General features: G+C 46.2%; 1 protein-coding gene across 6 annotated transcripts in view; it reads left to right on the forward strand.

The window, feature by feature from the left end:
• The window catches only part of RB1CC1 (RB1 inducible coiled-coil 1), a 647,143-nt gene that overhangs the window by 93,411 nt on the left and 534,769 nt on the right, over positions 1–18,963 (forward strand). For 5 of the 6 annotated variants that reach the window (XM_078687307.1, XM_078687311.1, XM_078687308.1 and 2 more), the window contains exon 2: positions 530–876. The exons of the other annotated variant lie outside the window; for it this stretch is intronic. The gene's annotated coding sequence lies outside the window, so the exon portion shown is untranslated. The remainder of the gene's footprint in view (positions 1–529; positions 877–18,963) is intronic. 6 annotated transcript variants of the gene reach the window in all.

The following is an 18,963-nucleotide window of genomic DNA, read 5'->3' on the forward strand; positions in this document are numbered from 1 at the left end:
CCTTAGATTTGGGAGAGCCACCGTACCATCATAGGGTTCCATGGTCAGGGCAGAAAAGACATATTTCTGTGTGCCCTACTTCTCACTTCAGCTCTTGTGTCACTGCATCCACATCTTTGAAAAACCTAACTGGAACTGTGAATGAGGTATTCTGCATGATATAAAGAATCTTGGGTATGTAGATCGTTTTATACAGGGTCCCAGTGACCATCAGGGACAGGGACTGCTTCCACTTGTGCGCCACATCATTCCTATACCCCTCTAGTTTCCCCTCCAAATTTTCTTGGAGGAACCTTTCCTGTTCAGTGGCTATAAGTGTCTCCAAGTATGTGGAACCATTTGGTTCCCATTTTAAGGGGCCTTCCCAGTCTCGCCTTGACACCTAGTCCATCAGGGGAAACAAAACTATTTTACTCCAATTAATGTAGATAGGTACCTCTGATACAAGGAGAAGGGTTTACGTAATGTATTACATTGGCCTTCACCCTCTAACGCCTTAATAAAAGATACACCTTTCATCTCTTCACAGGCCTGTTACTGTGGCTTTAACCCAGCCTACACAAGTGTTAAGGAGGCAGAGCTCCACTCGTTGCCAAAAAGGAAGTGCTTGTTTGTCGCTGGGGCGACAACCCTGAAGAGGCGCTGACACCACTACAAGAGCAAGGCTTGGTTAAGCCCCAGGAGGAAGACGTCCACAAGAAAGGACAATCCACTTACCCCAGACCAGCAGAGGACGCCACTTCGTTTCTTCAAGTTGTGGGAGCCGCGAAGCGTAAATTGAAGGAGTAGAGCGAAGAAGCCACAGACTGAGAAAAACGCTGAGACGCTACCAGCCCCAGCCCCAGCCACACTCCAGGAGGCACGTGGCTCAGTCAGGTGGGTGTAAAGCTCTGGGCTTGGGCAAAGGGAAGGGCACGACTGAGAGCTAAAATTAAAGTGTGTCACCCATATCATTCCCTCTATCCCATTCACATTAAACCACCTTTAACGAGATGGAGTTTTTTTTCCCTTGAATCTATCACATGTGTTGGTAAGCACAATTCCCCCAAGCACAGACACTCCTTTTGGGATCTATTGGTGGAGGAAACAAAATCTTGACTGAACAGCTGACTTACCTGCCCTGTTCTCCTTTTTATCAAGGCTATTGATAGAAAGGACTCCGGACACAGGACCTAGGGAGAAGATGAAAGACCAAGAATAATTAATAATTTAAACCATTTACCTAACCGTTTCTTGATAAAAACCAATGGAATTGTGAATTCAACTCTTGTGTCACTGCGTCTATCATTGTTGGCAACTACCAAAAGCTGACAACCTCGCAAACACCTCAAAAATTCTCAGGACCGAGCCCCTGGGGGTCTATCAAATAGAGAAGAATATCGTCCGCATACAGTGAGATCACGACTTCCAAGTCTGGGTCCCACCTTAACCGATGGAGTAGTAAGTCTCTCCGTATCCACATTGCCATTGGTTCAGTTGCCAGGGTGAAGAGCAGCGGCAACAATGAGCATTCTGGACGTGTACCTCTGCCCAGTTTAAATCATGCAACACCAGCCGGACGCTAGCCAGTAGGTCTCTATATAGTATCTCTCCCCATGCCATAATCGACAGGCCGAAGCCCATCTTGCATAAGACCGCCATCAGATAGGGGCTGAGTCAAATGCCTTTTCGTCATCCGGGGCAAGGAGTATAGCTGGCTCCCGTATTTGATTTCTGGTCACCAGACATCCAAATAATATCCTCAAATTGCTTCTTGTCTCCCTGTACAGCATACAACCTAACTGATTCGGCTCACTATCTGTACCAGGCAGTTTGCCAAAACCTTGACCAAGATCGGCCTATATGAGGCCCACTTCTCTGACGGTTTTTCCCTCCTTACGGATGAGTACTGTGGCGGCCTGTCATGTGTCTCTAAGCATGTTTTTCTCCTCCTTGGCAGCACAAAAAATTTCCTTGTTTTTGCATTTCGTACATTTAATATATTCAGCTGGCAATCTTTTCAGTCCTGGGGAGTTCCTACCTTTAACCTTTTAACTGAGTCACATCCTCGAATATCTCGCTTTCTGTTAGCTCATACTCAGTGGTGGTTCTTGCATCCATTCTGAGTTGAAGGCCAGGTATATTACTGAGGAAACTGTTCCGGTCTTTCTGATCTTCCCTTGGTTTCGACTGGTATAACTGACACCAGTATTCTGCAAAGGCATTACCAATTTTGTCCGCTGTCTCCACCAGTGCCTCTCCCTGTCCGAGTACCTGTCTATCCACCTCTACCCTTCTTCCCTGTGGGCCAGCCAGCCAGCTAATAACTTACCTGCTTGTTTGCCTACTTCATAGAGGACGGGCTTGTTAATATGGAACAGCGTTCTCGCCCCTTGGTTGGCCTGGGGCCTATAGTCCTTTCAGAGCAGTTCTATCCATTGTGCGAGATCTCTTGTAGGGAAGGCTATACATATTCTGCCTCTTCTCTCACTAGATGTTCCTCCAGCTCCCTGTAGACCTTCTCTCTCTTGCCTTCTTTTTATCTGCCACATGGTCTATTATATGCCACCCCATAACCATTTTATAGGCTTTGCATAAGTCTACATTGGAACCCACTGGCCCCGTGTTTTCCTGGAAGTAGTGCTCTGTTTCTTGGACTATTGATCAACATGTCTTCCAATTTGTCTGCTTCCAGGTATTCAATCGACAAACCACTTGCACCCGGGCCTGCTCAGTCTTTAGAGCCGTCACTTTGGGAGAGTGGTCTGATATGCCTCTTGGCAGGTAGTGTGAGTTGCTAAACTCCCCCACCCTGTACCTTGGCACCAGTACGTAGTCAAGTCTGGACATGGAACAAATGGAATTAGAGGCTTAGGAATATTGCTACTCTTGGTGGTATGTCTATCTATAAGCCTGCCATCGCAGTTGCTTTCAGGAAGACAGGGAGGCGTGTATATGGTCTGGACGGCCTGCATGACGTGACCCTGTCCAAGTCCCCTTGTAGCGCTAGGTTCAATTCGCCTCCCACCACCAAACCTGTGTTCGGGTTATAATAGCAAATCATAAAAGCTTAAAAATAAAAACCGTAAAACATTAAGACTTCAAACACGCAATTAACTTTTCCATAAATGAAGAGCACCAGATAAAAATTTTGCCACATAAAAACAAAGCTTCACATCAGCTAATAGCATGAGCTAAAACAAAAGCGGACACAATTGAACAAAATGGGTTCCAGCAAACAAAGGTACGATAAAAGATATGCACAGCTTTATATAGAAGAAACAAACATTATAAAGTGCAAAGTGTCCTGGGGTGAAACACAATCACAACTACATGGAATAAAAACAGATTCAAATGAACTACCACGAGGGATGGCAAACAGATGGCAACTAAAATTTTATTTAATGCGGGTCAGTAAAAAGCGATGGCGGTTCGATATATTGAAAGTTAAGAAGCTCTAAAAGAGCTGTGTTATATTGTGGTACATACTTTTTTATGGAGCAATACTATCCCGCTTCAGCTTTAAAGCCCTAAAAGCTGCCTTGGTCCTGGCAATATCACTTCGGACAATAATGTCCAGATTACTAAACATTTCAGGTCGACCAAGCATAGTAAAATTATCTTTTAAGTAAGTATGTTTATTTTGCATAGGCAATTAAAACCAGTGCAATACAACCAAGTTAAAAAAGTAGGACAAAATGAATACAATCCAATTAAACTACACATAACATAACATGTATTGAGCAGCACTTCATTTAACGAGGAAGCCGATTTGTCTGTGTTCAGACTCTGCTGCGCATAGTAGAAAGTGCAGTGCATACATAAGAACAGGCTAAATACTTTCCTTTGTCCTGTCCGTGCAGGGGGTTACAATTTAGAGGTTGGTTCACGGGGAATAAAGTGCGGTGGTTGCCAACCCAGTTGTAGATTATAGATTAACAGCTATGGCTGCTGCTCATAGTGTGTTTGCTGGCTCTTAGCATTTTCTTTTCTAGCATTGCGAGGAATTTTACCAGTCTACAGTTGAGCTGCATATCCTCTGCTTTGAAGAAGGCCATTACTGCCTGTCTCCGCATGAGTTTAACTGAGTTTTGAGCAGTGTGATCCTTTCGTCCTTCAGTTTGCTGCAGGTGCGTGAGGTCTTCTCTTGCTAAGCCTCATAATTGACAGCAATTGGAGAATTGTAACCTTTGCCATGGGGGGAGATGAGGAGTTGAGGGGAGTACCTTCAGACTGTTTTAAATTTTTTCTTTTGACTTTTTTGAGTAGCCTAGACTGAAGTATTTTTGAGGAGTGAGTGATCAGTAGCTGTTGATTGTTATGGAGGCATGGCTGCGACCTGAGAAAGTGGCCTTCTGTTCTACAAGTGAGAGTCTTTTTGTTGATTTCCAAACACGTTTTTTTTAAACGGCGGGACTGGTTGGAATGTTCCAGGCCTGAGGTAGCCCAGTTTTCTGAAGAGATTCTTCAAGAAATTCCTGGCAGGCGATGTGATTCGATGCTGCAGCTCTAGTCATAAAAGATGATTCAGGTTGTTTGCACCTGCTTTCCTGATCCTCTGCTAGCAAACAAATAATGCGCCTCGCCTTGCCAGAGACTTTCTCATTAGGCCGAACTCTAACCGAATCGTTGTCACGGAAGAGTAGTTTGGCGTGCTGAAAGTGAGTGGTGTACTGTCTAGAGTCGTAGCATCTCTGTCTTTCAGAGCTTCACTTCCTTAGAGCAAATCAAAGATGTAGGACGGTTTCATTTGGGGTTGGGAAGGCTACCTTTTTTGAAAACGGGGGCTATTGCTGATTAAGACCAGGGTTTAGGGATAGAATGTTCAGCAACTGCATTGAGATATAATGGGATCAGAGAGGACCAAAGTGCTAGGTTTGGTTTAAATATATCTATGGTTACTCCGTCAGGACTGGAAGCCTTGTTAGCAGGAAACACCTGAATCAGTTAGCCATTCTCCCATTTTGTCCATTCCAGTCCTGTCACCTGTAAGCCTGGGGAAAATGTCAGGATGCTACTGCCAAACTCTTTCCGTTCCACTGTCCGCTTACTGACCCACCCAGATCTTAGTGACATGCAATGGCAGGGACCGGTTCACCTGAACTCTACCGTGTCAGGAGTTAGTAGCAGCTGCTGTTAGGAAACCTGCACTTGTTACCCACCAGGTGTGTCTTTGTGGCAAGACCAGATCCGGGTCATGTCTGTTAAGGTATTTGGCCACGATTACCACTTAAGTTTTCTGCCCAGGCACTTCACATTCCAGGAAAGTAACTTAAGTGTCAGCCCCGTGAACTGGTATGTCAGGGGATGTGCAATGCAATTTTTTCTAGTATTTCAAGCACAGCTGGCATTGCGATGTAAGTCATTGAAAGTTATAACCTTCAAGATTGCACCTACTGATACTGCACTTACCTGATTTGTCCAAATTCAGTTGTGTCTTAGGAACAAACCCAAGTTCCTCAGCACAAATTAATTGGCACACAGCTTTGCATTTTAATGCATTCATTCTCAAGGACCAAAAGGCCTACTGGAGCAAGACCCCAACCATTTTGCAACATTTTCATTGTCAAGATTGAGCTTGATAATTGTAGGAAGCTGGCTCTGTATATACGATACCAAAATACGGTATAGTGTGAACGGAGTCCCCAGAGGTATAGCAGAGGCTAAATTAGGTCAGTATTAACAGCTCTTTGAGGTAGCGTGGGTGAGCAGTTAGGCTTATCCACATGGTATGTTAAGCATTTATTGTATTCACTCAATCAAGACTGAAGGCACACACTCAGAGACAGAATCCAGACCAATTAGGTAAGTACAAAAAAGGTATATTTATGTTTTATTTTTAGAACCAAGCAGGACTTGGCCCCAGGTAAGTAAAATATACTCTCAAATGCAGGACGTCACATGGAAATGCAATTGTGGTTGCATTAGTTACAGGTTGGTTTTGATTAAAAAAGCAGTTTACATTACACACTAATTAATTACTTTTAGAATACTTTTCAGTTACTTTTAGATTACTTTGAGTATGGGGGTGGTATGCCTAGATAGCACAAATAAGGATCTCACAATACAAGGCAAGTAAGACTTTTCTTGCCTTGAGTTAAAGTTACTGTTTTTCCCATACAAAACCACAGTTCAGCACGTAGAACATTTTAGGCCCAAATTCGTATAACATGGGATCCTATGGGAAAAAATGGTTATCGGTTTCACAGGTAAGTAAACGTCTTACAAGTGGGAGTTTTGGGGGTTAGGACCAAGGTTCCCCAAGGTCTAGTTTCGCACTCGAGTTGCACCACCAGCAACACTGGGGTGGCTGGGTGCAGAGTGCAGGCGCCCAGTGTTAACCAATGGGGCTAAGGGGGCTTACTGTTAGGGTCTGCTTACATGCAGGCCAGTCGGGTGTGGGAGCAAAGCTCCTGGGGTTAAGGTCAGCACTACATGAGTCCACAATCAGCACAGGAGCTGCACCACCAGTGGCACTGGGGGGGCCGGATTCACGGTGCCAAGGAGACATCGGGACCCTGTGCTTCTCAATGGAAACCTTCGGATCGGCAAAGTTGCTGCAAGCTCGAGCTGGGAGGCTTCCTGAAAATGACCACTGGCTGGAGAGTTAAGTTGTGCTCTTTGCGGATGCCTTGACCTCCAAGGCAGTGGGGCGTTGTGTGGAGGGGTGTCTCTAGCATTGAGTTTTCTTACCAGCTCTGGTCATGGTCGGGGGGGCCTTTCAGGCTGAGGCTGCAGGCGTCATCTTGTAGCTTGACGGAGGACGGAAATCACCAGATTTAGGGTCGGGATCATTTGAGAAACCTCCTCGTGGTGTTGGGCCACTCAAACTCGGGCTGTGGGCGTCGGGTAAAGAGTGGTGCAGAATCGCAGAGTCACCGGAATCCGAAGTCTAGTCTTTGTTGAGCAAATCCAGTGGTCATTGGAGACAGTCTGTAATGTGAGTGCAGGGCAGGTCCTCTGGCCTCTGGGGGGCTGCAGGACACCCCGGGTTCTTCGTTGTAGGCAGGTCGAAGGTGGAACAGGCCAGTAGGGCTGGGGCCAAAGCAGTAAGTGTCCTCTTCTTCCTGGGTTTGCAAGGCTCTTTGGTCGTTCTTTCTTCCTCGAATCTGAGGACGCAAAGTTCAGGGTCGCCCCAAAATACTAAGTTTAGGGGCGTTAAAAGGGGTGTGCAGGTCGGGATCAATGGGTCCCTTCCTTGGGGTGGGTACACCCCGTAGTATGCCACCCTCCAATGGGAGAGGGGCATGAGCCTCTATCTGATTGCTTGGTTTTTTCGCCGATTCTCCCATCCAAAGTGGGAGGCAGAACCGGTGGGAGCCAGTTGCTGGGGCAACAAAAGGCAGTGACAGCTTTCAAAGGCGTCAGGCGTTTGAAGCTTCCCCTTCATGGACCTAGCCCATCCTGATGGAGGAGGCGTGCCACCTCTGCCCAACGTGGGCTTTGTTTCTGGACCCAGAGAGTGGAGGCTCTCTACCCAGGGGTCCAGAAACCTGTCTGATGGTAGGAAATGGCGGCAGCCATTCAGGAGCCACACCAGAGCTGGTCGTTTTTCAGGGGGCATCTCTAAGATGCCCTCTGAGTGCATTTTACATTAAATACCACACTGGCATCATTGTGGGTTTAATGTGCTGAGAAGCTTGCTTTCAAACGTCCCAGGTTTTTAGTAAAGCCATAATGGAACTCAGCAGTTTGTAAAGACCAACTTCCAGACAATATACTCTTAATGGCTTTACTACACGTACAATATCTAAGAATGCACTTAGTCACTGTAGGGGTACAGGGCTTATGCCACTGTACCCTCACCTGAGCGCTCGTGCACCCTTCTAGAGGCGTGGCTTACCTAGCCCTCAGGTAGTGGGTTGTAGGCATGGCACCCATGGATGTGTTTGTTTCTTCAAATGACACAAGTCACTTGTGACCTGGCTGCACAGCACTGGAATCTATCAAAAATGCTTTTTAACAGAATAATTCTTTATCACCAAAACATAGTCTTCTATATCCATTTTTAATGTGACAATTCATTCATGGTATGTGTCACTGCTAACATTAATTCATCATAATTATATTATAAATGAATGTTAGCTGTGACATATACCATTTATGTATTGTCCCATTAAAAGTGGATATAGAAGACGTTTTGGTGATACAGTATTATTCTGTGAAAAACATTTTTGATAGATTCCAGTGATGTGCAGCCGGATGTATGATGATACATCGCGCACCATTTCATCGCGTGCTTGAACCACGCGTTCATTACATCGCAAACACCAACACATCGTCATCTTTCACCTCGCTCGTCCTAGGAACGCCAATGCGTTGATTCCTATTGGCAAGTACCTAACATCCCCGACGCTTACATCTCACGTCATGACATTGCGTTCTTTCTAACACTTGGCCGCCACTGCCCGCCCCCACAACGCTATTTCTTCCCTTTCTATTTCCCCAAACAATTTTTGTTTTCGTTTTTTTTTTTTACACTAAATGCAGCAATTGCAATCCCTACATTATTTAAATGCTTACCTTCAGGATTGTGAACTTGTTGATTGGGGGGTGAGCTAATGCTGTATTGTAAACACCCATGTATGAAATACAGAATTTATCAAAATGGATGCGCTAGAACTGCCGCGTTTCCCTGCTCCTGCGTGATGTGCTGCGTCAGTCTACGTTTCTGTATTTGAACTCTGGGACTTGTACATAGCCCAGAATAAAAAAAAAACACTTTGACTGGATTAACACATCCCGCAGGCACCTGGAAATTTAACAGGGGTGATGTGTTGCGATAAATATCACCACCTACAGCGTTAATAAACAGCCAAGAAATATATTATCACAGAAAATAAAGGGAAGTGTCTTGTGATGTGGTAAACATAAGTCCCGTTGGGTACTCCCGAGAAGGGGACGCTTATTACCCATTTTCTGCCAATTACGGCATTTACAACGCAACCAAACTTTTGGGAATTGAGGTATCCTAAATCCAGTTGAAATACCTCGTCTATATTTGGATGATGCTGCGTACCCTTTATTTGCCAATAAATTCAAAACCAATACAACATCGTTATAGGGGGAAAATGCATTTGCCCCGGGCCCCCAACTCATTAAGCTGATCCGGATAAGCAGAGAAGGGTGTAGAGGGCGGCAGAGAGAACAGCATACGTTTGCAAACAGAAATAGAGTAGATACAGAGAGGGCCCCAGGCAGGTGCCCACTTTGCCCATGCCTTACCGTGCCCTGCTGCTTCCCCTCAGCCCTTTCATTCTAGGCTTTCTTCCGTCACATCCTATCCTGCACGCCTCCTCAGCTGCCCTCTTCTCCTCCGTTTCCTCAGCCACTCATCTGCCCATTTTTTCTTCCAACACCTGCCTCTGCGTCAACCCCCCCCCACACACACACACCCCTCTCTCCCCTTTCTTCACACTCCTTGATTCAGCACTTCTTTCTTTCCTTTCTAGGTCCTCCCTTTCATCCCTTCACTTGCGCACTCCCACAGCCTCCCCATCTCTCGTCACCCCCACCCCTCCATCTCAATCATTTCCCTTCAGCCACTGTCGCCTACTTCTCATTTCTGGGTCGTGTCTGAAGCAGATAACTTTGAATGCCAGCAGGGTTGGCTCAGCCCCTCATCTTTCCGGTGTTGATACAGCGTGTCCTTCCGTTAGGTGGCTGTACCCTCCCCTCCTGTTTCCAATGCTTTCGACGGTTACACGTTAGTGGAGGTGCATACATCATGGAGTGGCCCTCGTACACAGCGCTTCGCCTTCCCCAGGCCCTCCTTTTACTCATCTTTTCACCTCTCTTTACCTCCTCCTAGCGTTCATCCCCGCTCCCTTATTTTCCGTTCCTTTCCTCCTTTATCGGGTCTCTCCCTTCCTCTGTCCAACCGTCTCCGTCCGTCTCCCTGCAGCACCTCGATGCTTCGCTCCGCTCCCCTGGCCAGCGGTGCGTGTGCAGGGGTGGCTTCCAGGCAGAAGCTGCGGGAAAAGTTACATTTGTGGCAAATGCACCTGTCTAGAAACGTTTGGATTCATATTTTTTTTAAAAACCAGTAAGAGTGATATTCAAGAGGTAGACTCCTTCAGTTGCTGCCCCCTACCTCCTAAACTGGCAGACTTGGGGGTGGGGACATTGCCATGGACTCGGCTCGGTGGAGGGGGCTCAAGGCGGCCGGGTGTGAGCAGAACACGGACCTACCCAGGCGTTGAGCATTAATAAAGGATTAAAGCCCGGTTTAGGGTCAGCTATGCGGCTGCTAATGGCTGGGCATTGACTGTAGTACTCTCAGCACAGCACCACCACCCAAGCACAGCCGTGAACTTTAAAATAATGGGTGCTGCATTCACTCTAAAATACCCACACACACACACACTCTGCCTACACATATCCACACATTCACACACAGATTTTCTCTTACATAAACACGCTCACTAGTGCAAGTACTCACACAACATACATTCACCCATCCATCTATCCCCCCATCCCCCCATCATGCATCCATACTTTTATCCATCCATCCACCCACCCACCTGCATCCATCCACAATTTTGGCCATCCATTCACCCACCGATCCATCCAGCCACCCATCATACATCCATACTTTAATCCATCCATCCATCCACCCACCCATCATGCATCCATCCACAATTTTGGCCATCCACCCACCCACCCATCCATCCATCCACCCATCCACCCATGCAGCCATCATGCATCCATCCACACTTGTATCCATCCAACCATCCTGCATCCATCCATCATGCATCCATCCATCCACTCATCATGCATCCATCCATCCACTCATCATGCATCCATCCATCCACCCATCATGCATCCATCTGTCCATCCATCCATCCAGCCATCATCCATCCATCCATCCACTCATCATGCATCCATCCATCCACCCATCATGCATCCATCCGTCCACCCATCATGCATCCATCTGTCCATCCATCCACCCATCATGCATCCATCCATCCATCCACCATGCATCCATCCATCCACCCATCATGCATCCATCCATCCATGCAGCCATCATCCATCCATCCACCATGCATCCATCCATCCACCCATCATGCATCCATCCATCCATCCATGCATCCATCATGCATCCATTCATCCACCCACCATGCATCCATACTTTTATGCACGGGCACCCTACAATAAGGCGTTGGCAATCTTTTTATAAGTGCTTCACGTCTTTATTTAAGGCACTATTGCACCAAAAATTAGACAACCTGTACCAAACAATGAGTGTGCGGGCAGATGCGCTCCAATGCAGCATTGGCAATCTTTTTGTAAGTGCTTCCTGTGTTTTTTTGGTGTTGGCAATGTTTTTGTAAGTGCTTTGAGACAGCCTGCACATCTTACATGTTGCGCACAGCCTTCTTGTTTCTTGAGCCCTCTCCCCCTGAAGTGGCCTAACAGAAAATGAAGGCGGGCAGAAGTCAGAAGCACTACAATGCGGCGTTGGTTATCTTTTTGTTAGTGCTCTGTAAGTTTATCATTGCGCGCTACAATGCGGCATTGGCAATCTTTTTGTAAGTGCTCCGTAAGTTTATCATCTCGTTGTCATTGCTAGCGATGTAATCGCTTGCGATGTAAATGTCACTGCGCCGTTCTAGCATGCGTTATGAATGCATGCGCTGTAAAGCCGCCTGCGATGCGAAAGTCGCGTTGCAATGGCACCGCGAGGAAACACCCTCGTTGTAACGGGTGTTTCCCGTGCAGCCAGGTCACAAGTGACTAGTGTCACTTGAAGAAACAAATACAACTTTTTGTGTGTTAGGCAGTCACACATTTCTGACCAGCACACTAAACTTGTTAATATCATTTCCAATTTATTAACTAATAGGTCTGCGCCATATATACATATTTTCATTACACAGGGATGTGGGCCATATTGACTCTTCACTTTTCTTGGCACCAAAACACGCCTCTGCAGTGTGTGGGTGTTTAAGGTACAGGGCCTCTAAGGGTGGCACAATCAGTGCTGCAGCCCTTAGAGGCCATCCCTGGTCACAGAGCCTTTGGTACACATGGTACCTTTTACAAGGGGCCTACCTGTGGCCAGAGTAGTGCCAATTGTGGGTACAAAGTTACAGTTTAGGAAAGAACACATGCCCTGGGAACCTGATTGGCAAGGACCTAGGGCACATCAAGTCAGGTTGCATCAGATGTCAGGCAAAAAGTGGGGGGTAACCATGCAAAGAGGTACACTTCCCTACAAAAATGCTGTCACGTACTTCGGTCGGTGCTAGAAATCAGATAAGGCCTTAGCCTGGGTGGATTTACATTTTAGGACTGCAGGCTTTTTTACACTAATGTAAAAAAGGAGAACTTATGTCAAATTAAACATTTATGCCCAAAGCCCTGGGAGTATTGCCAGCCCTCTTTGGTTGCAGGATCACTTTACAAGATCCACTGGGCATGTGCTTCAGCCGTGTACAATGAATTCATAGTCCTTCCTAACACTTAACACTCTCTCCCCATAGATAGTTATACTTGTCCGTGTGCTATGCCCTATAGACTTTGGGTATAGGACCTGGATTCAGTCAGACTCTCCCTACACTGTCTACCACAGCCTCTATAGCAGATTCACTACTGCCAAGAATGATGTAACTAGGGTGCCGCTCGAAGGAGGAGGACCAAGGATTTGGTGATTGTGGGGACTACAGAGCCCAGGAGACCCTGCAGCCTGCACACCTGTGCTGCCACGACCACGCCGCTGCCGCTATTTGACTCCTCGCGGCCGACGCTCCGCGGGAGCCGCTCGAAGGAGAAGGACCAAGGATTTTGTTATTGTGGGGACTACCGAGCCCAGGAGACCCTGCAGCCTGCACACCTGTGCTGCCACGCCCACGCCGCTGCCGCTATTTGACTCCTCGCGGACCCCGCTTCGCGGAACGCACGCCGGGCGAAGCCCGGGCCAAGGGCGGGCCCGTTTAAGCCCGTTGTAGCCTGGAGGAGACCGGACCGGGCCACCCCTCCAACATCGCCCACTCGGTCCGTACCTTCATCAGCTATGAGTACTAGTAGCCCTTGCAATAATCGTGGGGAAATGGCCGGGCGGGAATATTACAAGGGCCACGAATGTTCTGGAGCATGAAATAATCTTAACGGAGCGATGCCTTTCGCAGGACCTGGCTTTTGCTAAAAGATCTTCTTTGGGTGAATTGGCAAGTGCCCGCACACCCGAGCGCATACCGCTTACACCCCAAATTATTGTTAGTGAGGGGAGCGTGATTGGAAGTCCTAAACAAATAGTTCAGCGAGTAGGGAAACTTGCCACAATAGGCGAGCTTCAATCACTGGATGTCTTGAGCGACGAGTCGGTGACTGTAGCTGAAAATAACAAAGCAGCTTCTGGTAACGAAGGGACAAGTCACAGACAGCTACGCGGGCGTCTTGAAGGAGCAGTCCCTAAAAGAAAGCACGGTGGTGCTGCCTCGCGTGGGAGGAAACCTAAGCTTCCGAAGCTCAACAATGATATCAACCATGTCACTCCGGCCCCCAGTATGACAGATAGTGGTCAATCCGACCCACTGATAGTAGTCCTCCCAACAGTTGATACCAACTGCCCCGATCAACCACCTGAGGAGGATGTATTCCTGTCGAAACTGGGGACACTCTTGAAGCAATTATTACATCCTCTAGAGGGGAGACTATCAGAAATTGAGCAGAGGCTGTCTAAAATCGAAGTGAGCATGGATACGATAAAGGGTATCACCGTAAACTCCACCCAAGATAGACCAAAAAATGTTGGAGAAAGGTTACCGTCAAAATCTAAAATGTTAATGCCCACAAATTCTCTTGCTCCTGTGAGAAACCCATCACCCATAACTTCTGCCAACCTGTCAGAGGATACTACGACGGCAGTAAGCAATAAGAACCCTATAGACTCACTACAAATGGGAGGTGATCGGAGGAGAGATCCTAGGGGAACGACAAAAGTGAACTTGACTCCTGATTGTTTAAACTGTACCTTACCACGTATTGACTTACCACCGGAAAGTGCACCATATGTGGTTGTTTTAACCGAGGTTCCTAAATTGACCGCGAAGGGGGTAGACTCATATAACGAGCTAAAAAATAAATCCAGTCACTGGTTGAACACTAACCGACCCTTACCCAGTAATGTGCATTGTAAAACTTTATTTGTAAGAAGAGTGGGATGGGTGGGTAATAGAGCTAAAAATGTGGAGGGGGATTGTATTGTTATCAACTTCGAGGACAGAAGGGTGATTGATCATGTTTGCATGGGCCCACTGGGCTCTGCCCAAACGAAGATACATCCCAGGGGTCTTGGCTATTTCTATCCCCCCTCCACTCGAATCCCAAACCTCCACCATTGTGGTCCCAATGAGGGATGGGTCGTTCAACATAACTCCGGGACCCAATGTGATGACATGGGTGATAACCAGTCTCTGTGGGGTTTCCCAGTTAGCAATAGGTTTACCTCACTCGACCAGGTCGATTGACTTCCATTTACTCCCCCATCCCCAAGTCCATTAGAATTAAGACAGAGGGCCACGAGGACAAAGAGGAGTTTAGAGGGAAGGAAACAAGATCCCTCAATAATCGAGCCAATGGAGTTCAAGGAAAGTAGAAGTATAACTTTGGATGCTCCAGCGGCGGAGGTTGGGATCCAGGCTTTGAGTAGCGAAAGTCCTAGCCCACAATCTATGGTATCAGCCTCCTTAGTACCAGTAGTGGTGCCCTCCTCTCACCCGGGCATTGTTGATCGGGGGATGGTGGATAACGATCCTCTGGAGGGCCCTGGACCCGTTACTAGGCCTGGAAGGGGGCCAGTGAGCTGTAGTGTAGGGCTCAGCTTACTGTCGTGGAATATCGCGGGCCTTACGGCTAAAATGGACTTGCCAGACTGGGGAGAGTTTATAGATTCCTTTGGAATCTGTCTCTTTCAAGAAACGTGGGCCCTAAACACGATTCATCGGGTGGGTTATGTGACCTACTCTGCACCTGCAGTTAAGGGACCCAGAGGCAGACCCTCGGGGGGGGGGGGGGATGTGCATTTGGGTAGGAACTCATATTGAATGCGTGGTTAAAAGAGTCAATACCATGTCGCCAGACATAATCTGTATTCTTTTGTCCTTTAAAAATCAACAAAAACTGGCACTTATTAATATTTATTCCCGACCCGTTCATTATAGTGGCACCTATCCGTTTCTGGCCCTATTGGATACCCTATTGAAATCTCTACCGGGAGGTGTGACTCTTTTGATTGGGGGGGATTTTAATTGCCACTATGAACCCCTCAAGTGAGTGCTTAAATTGATTACTGTAGTAGAAGACGCGATTTGGTCTATTTCACTTCCTAACACCTATGAGGTAAAGACCTGTACATCACTAGTGCTCCAAATGACCTCCCTTACACTATCCTCCTCATTAAGGGTCTGTAATGGGCGCTTCCCGAATGACAATCCTGGTCTCCCAACCTTTAAAACACTAGATCAGGCATTTGTGATAGATTATTTTTTAATTAGCTTGGAACTCTGGCATAAAGTGGTAGATTTAAGGTTGTAGTGCGCATGGAAAGTGATCACAACCCATTGACTATTAAGCTTGATTTCCAGGTAGGTGATACAGATCAAGGTCCTTTTTTCCAGCCTCGAAGTGATCTTCGAATACTTAATGGAGGGAGGCGTATTTGCTGGGCAAAAATTATTCAAACCCAAAACATTGTTGCAAGATTGTACAATGTTATCAGTCCCCTTATTGAACAGGCAGCCACAGTCCAAGTGAACACCTTGGATAGTACCACTGGGAATGATCTGGGAAAAATTCACCAGGAGATGGTGGCAACTCTGGGGGATTTCTTTTATAGTACACAGCCAAATAAAGGGAAACCCCACAGTACAAACAACCACAGGGGTGTGGAATTTCATAAAATATCTACTTGCCCATGGGGAAGGTTGCTTCATAAATCTACTTGTCCTGTAACAAAATCCCCTTGTCCCTTTGGTGCCATGTAGTGCAGCGACAAACTATGGCAGCAATCTCATTATATAAGAGCTCTGATATAGCCTCTCTGTTTATACCAGGGCTCATACCATAGTAGTATAGAATACTTGCAATCCCCTTATGTTGCCACATTTCCGCACATCTACATACTGAGGATGAAGGTAGTGGTAAGCATTAGTTCCATGGTTAGAATGCCCTTTTGAGTCTGTGAAAACCTACTAACTTGCATGTTGTAAGGGGTTTCAACAACTTTCCCTAATCTTTTCCCATGCTGAGAAATGTTGGAAATGTACTCCTGACAATGGCAGACATAAACCTTTTTCCAGAGTTGGGAAAAAAAGTGGTTGGAGGGAAAGTGAACTTGCAAACACTCAGCTTTTCACATGAGCAAATCTACACATGCATATTTGATCATGCTGAAATGCAGTTCAGCAATATTTTCTAGGAGTACTATTTCTTGTCCTACTTTTGTAAATTCTTGGGGACTCACGAAAGCTCTATAGCTGCACTTAATGCAAGGACATATACTATGGGTGCACTTTTGGAACTTCCTGTAATAAATGGGCCCCTAATTTAGTCTGGCGTGGACCATAACCTTTTGCATTTATTAAAATTCTCTCTCTCTCTCTCTATCGGCTGGCTCCTTGTGAAAGATTCTGCTCTTTCACAAGGAGCATATCAGCACACAAAGTTGTTTTGTTCAGTGCCAGTAGCTACTGTGGGAGTGTGTGCTTTTTGAGGCCAAAAACATGTTTTGCTTTTGCCAGTGTTTGTTATAATGGTGAGGGCCCGGCAGCTCCCACACCAATAAGGTTTTACAAAAACCATGCCAAAACAAGTCACACATTGACAAAAATAAAAAGCTGACCACCAATTTCAGACCTATTGGCTTTGCCAGTGCTTGTTTATTTTTGTTTCCCATAATCTTATTGAAACTGGTTACACTGATTTTCCATTCTGAATATTTTTGGGAAATACTACCATGTATCACCACGTTACTAAATGATGCTGCAAAAAATGGTACCTGAAATTTTACAGCAGTTTAGCAAAATGTTTTTTCCTGCTTTCATGTTTTTTAATCAACATTTTATTTTGAAAGCAAAGTATCATCAATCTTGCTGTCAGGCTTCTGCAAATATTTGCATCAAATCAGAGAGCATTCTGGGAGCATTATACATAGCCTCATATTGCTAAACTTTGAAAGTGTGTGTACACATTTATATTGGAACCAATGCTAGTAGTGCAGTCAGAGCTTACAACATTTACTTAGAGCTCTCACCCTAATAATAAAGGCTTTCAATTAATGAACCATCAATACAAGTTTGAACTGCATTAACATATGGACAAAAATATTACCTTAACTGCAGACCGTGCCCTTCCCTGATCCATAATGTGGTACTGCAAACTGGCAGCCAAAGGGTTTGTGCTGCAGGGGGTTGGGCCTACTTGTCCCAAGGACAAAATACACATAAAAACTTGTTGCCCTTAACCCCTAACAATATGTCCTGGGCGTCGGGCTATAGGAATTCCACGTTCCTGCAACCAGTGGTTTAACAGGGGTTGTAGGGTTGCCAAGCGAACCCTCTTAGCAACCCTAAAGGGTGGAGATTCTGTCTCTATAAAGGCATCAAGGGCTGATTTTAAAAGAATTACTAACATTGCAAAATCCGAATGGGAAGAAAATAGATGGTTAGATATTAGGTCTGCCCTAGATGAAAAAAACCCTAGGGCTTTTTGGAATTTGGTCCACACAGGGAGCATTGAGGGAAAGTCCTGTGTTGAACCAAACATTCCAGAAGAGACATGGCGTCTGTATTTTAAAGATCTTTATTCTTCACTACCAAAGGAGCAATGTGAGCTGCCAGCGATTTTGCTGACAGCAGACCCTACCTGGCAAATACCACTTTGTACGGTGGTCGAGGTAATGTCAGCCTTAAGTAAGCTCCAAATGAATAAAGCCCCAGGACTAGACCGGATTCCCGGTGACCTGTTTAAAAGTGAGCAGGTAGTGTGGGTCCCTTATCTAAATTTATTATTTAATGCGATCTTACAGGGACTCCCAATACCCAGTACTTGGTCTGGGGCTGAGATTATCCCCATTTTTAAAAAAGGCTCCCCCCTGGATCCGGCTAATTATAGGTCAATCAGCCTTATTGATGTTTCATAAAAGTGTATGCTAGGGTACTCCTACAGCGACTGCAGGAGTGGATTAGTGACCATGATATCCTTACTCCACGGCAAGCAGGCTTTAGGGCCAAAACCTCCACTATAGACCAATTATTTAGGCTCCAATTAATATACTGGAAGCATGTTGTATTGGAGGCTGGGAGCCTATTCTTAACCTTTGTTGATCTCAAATCAGCATTTGATACGGTGCACTGAAGCCAACTTTGGACGATCTTGTTGACAATGGGGGTCCCACCATATCTATGCTATCAGCTTAAACTGTTACATGAAGGCACCTTTGCTAGAGTGAGGCACGGCAGGAACGGACAATCGACAGCCCCGTTCCCTGTCGAGAAGGGGGTGAGGCAGGGTTGCGTGTTGGCGCCGACCCTGTTCTCCCTCTTCCTAAACGGACTGGTAGATGTCCTACTCACCGCCAAAGATTTAGACTCACCCAAATTGGCCCAGACTAGGTTTCCCGCCTTAATGTTTGCGGATGATACCCTGCTGCTGTCTAAGTCAGCTCGGGGTATGCAGCGCGTCCTAAACCAGTTCACACAGTTCTGCCAAAAAAGGAATCTTGTGATTAATATAAAAAAAAATACATGTTTTTTAATCCTAAATCTATCAATTGCCCACATCCGCAGTTAGAACACGGAGTACTTGAAAGGGTCCCAACCTTCGATTACCTTGGACTTACACTGACTGAAAAAATGGGGGGGCCCCCAGCTGGTTAAGGCCAACATAAAACTTACCCAGGCAGTTGGGGGTGTCCTAAAAGTCCATAGGAGTTGCGTTGTTAAAAATCTAAGCCCTCCTTTGGAAATCTACAGGGTGCAAGCG

The sequence above is a fragment of the Lissotriton helveticus genome, chromosome 4_1 (assembly GCF_964261635.1).
Source record: "Lissotriton helveticus chromosome 4_1, aLisHel1.1, whole genome shotgun sequence".
NCBI classification, from domain to species: Eukaryota; Metazoa; Chordata; class Amphibia; order Caudata; family Salamandridae; genus Lissotriton; species Lissotriton helveticus.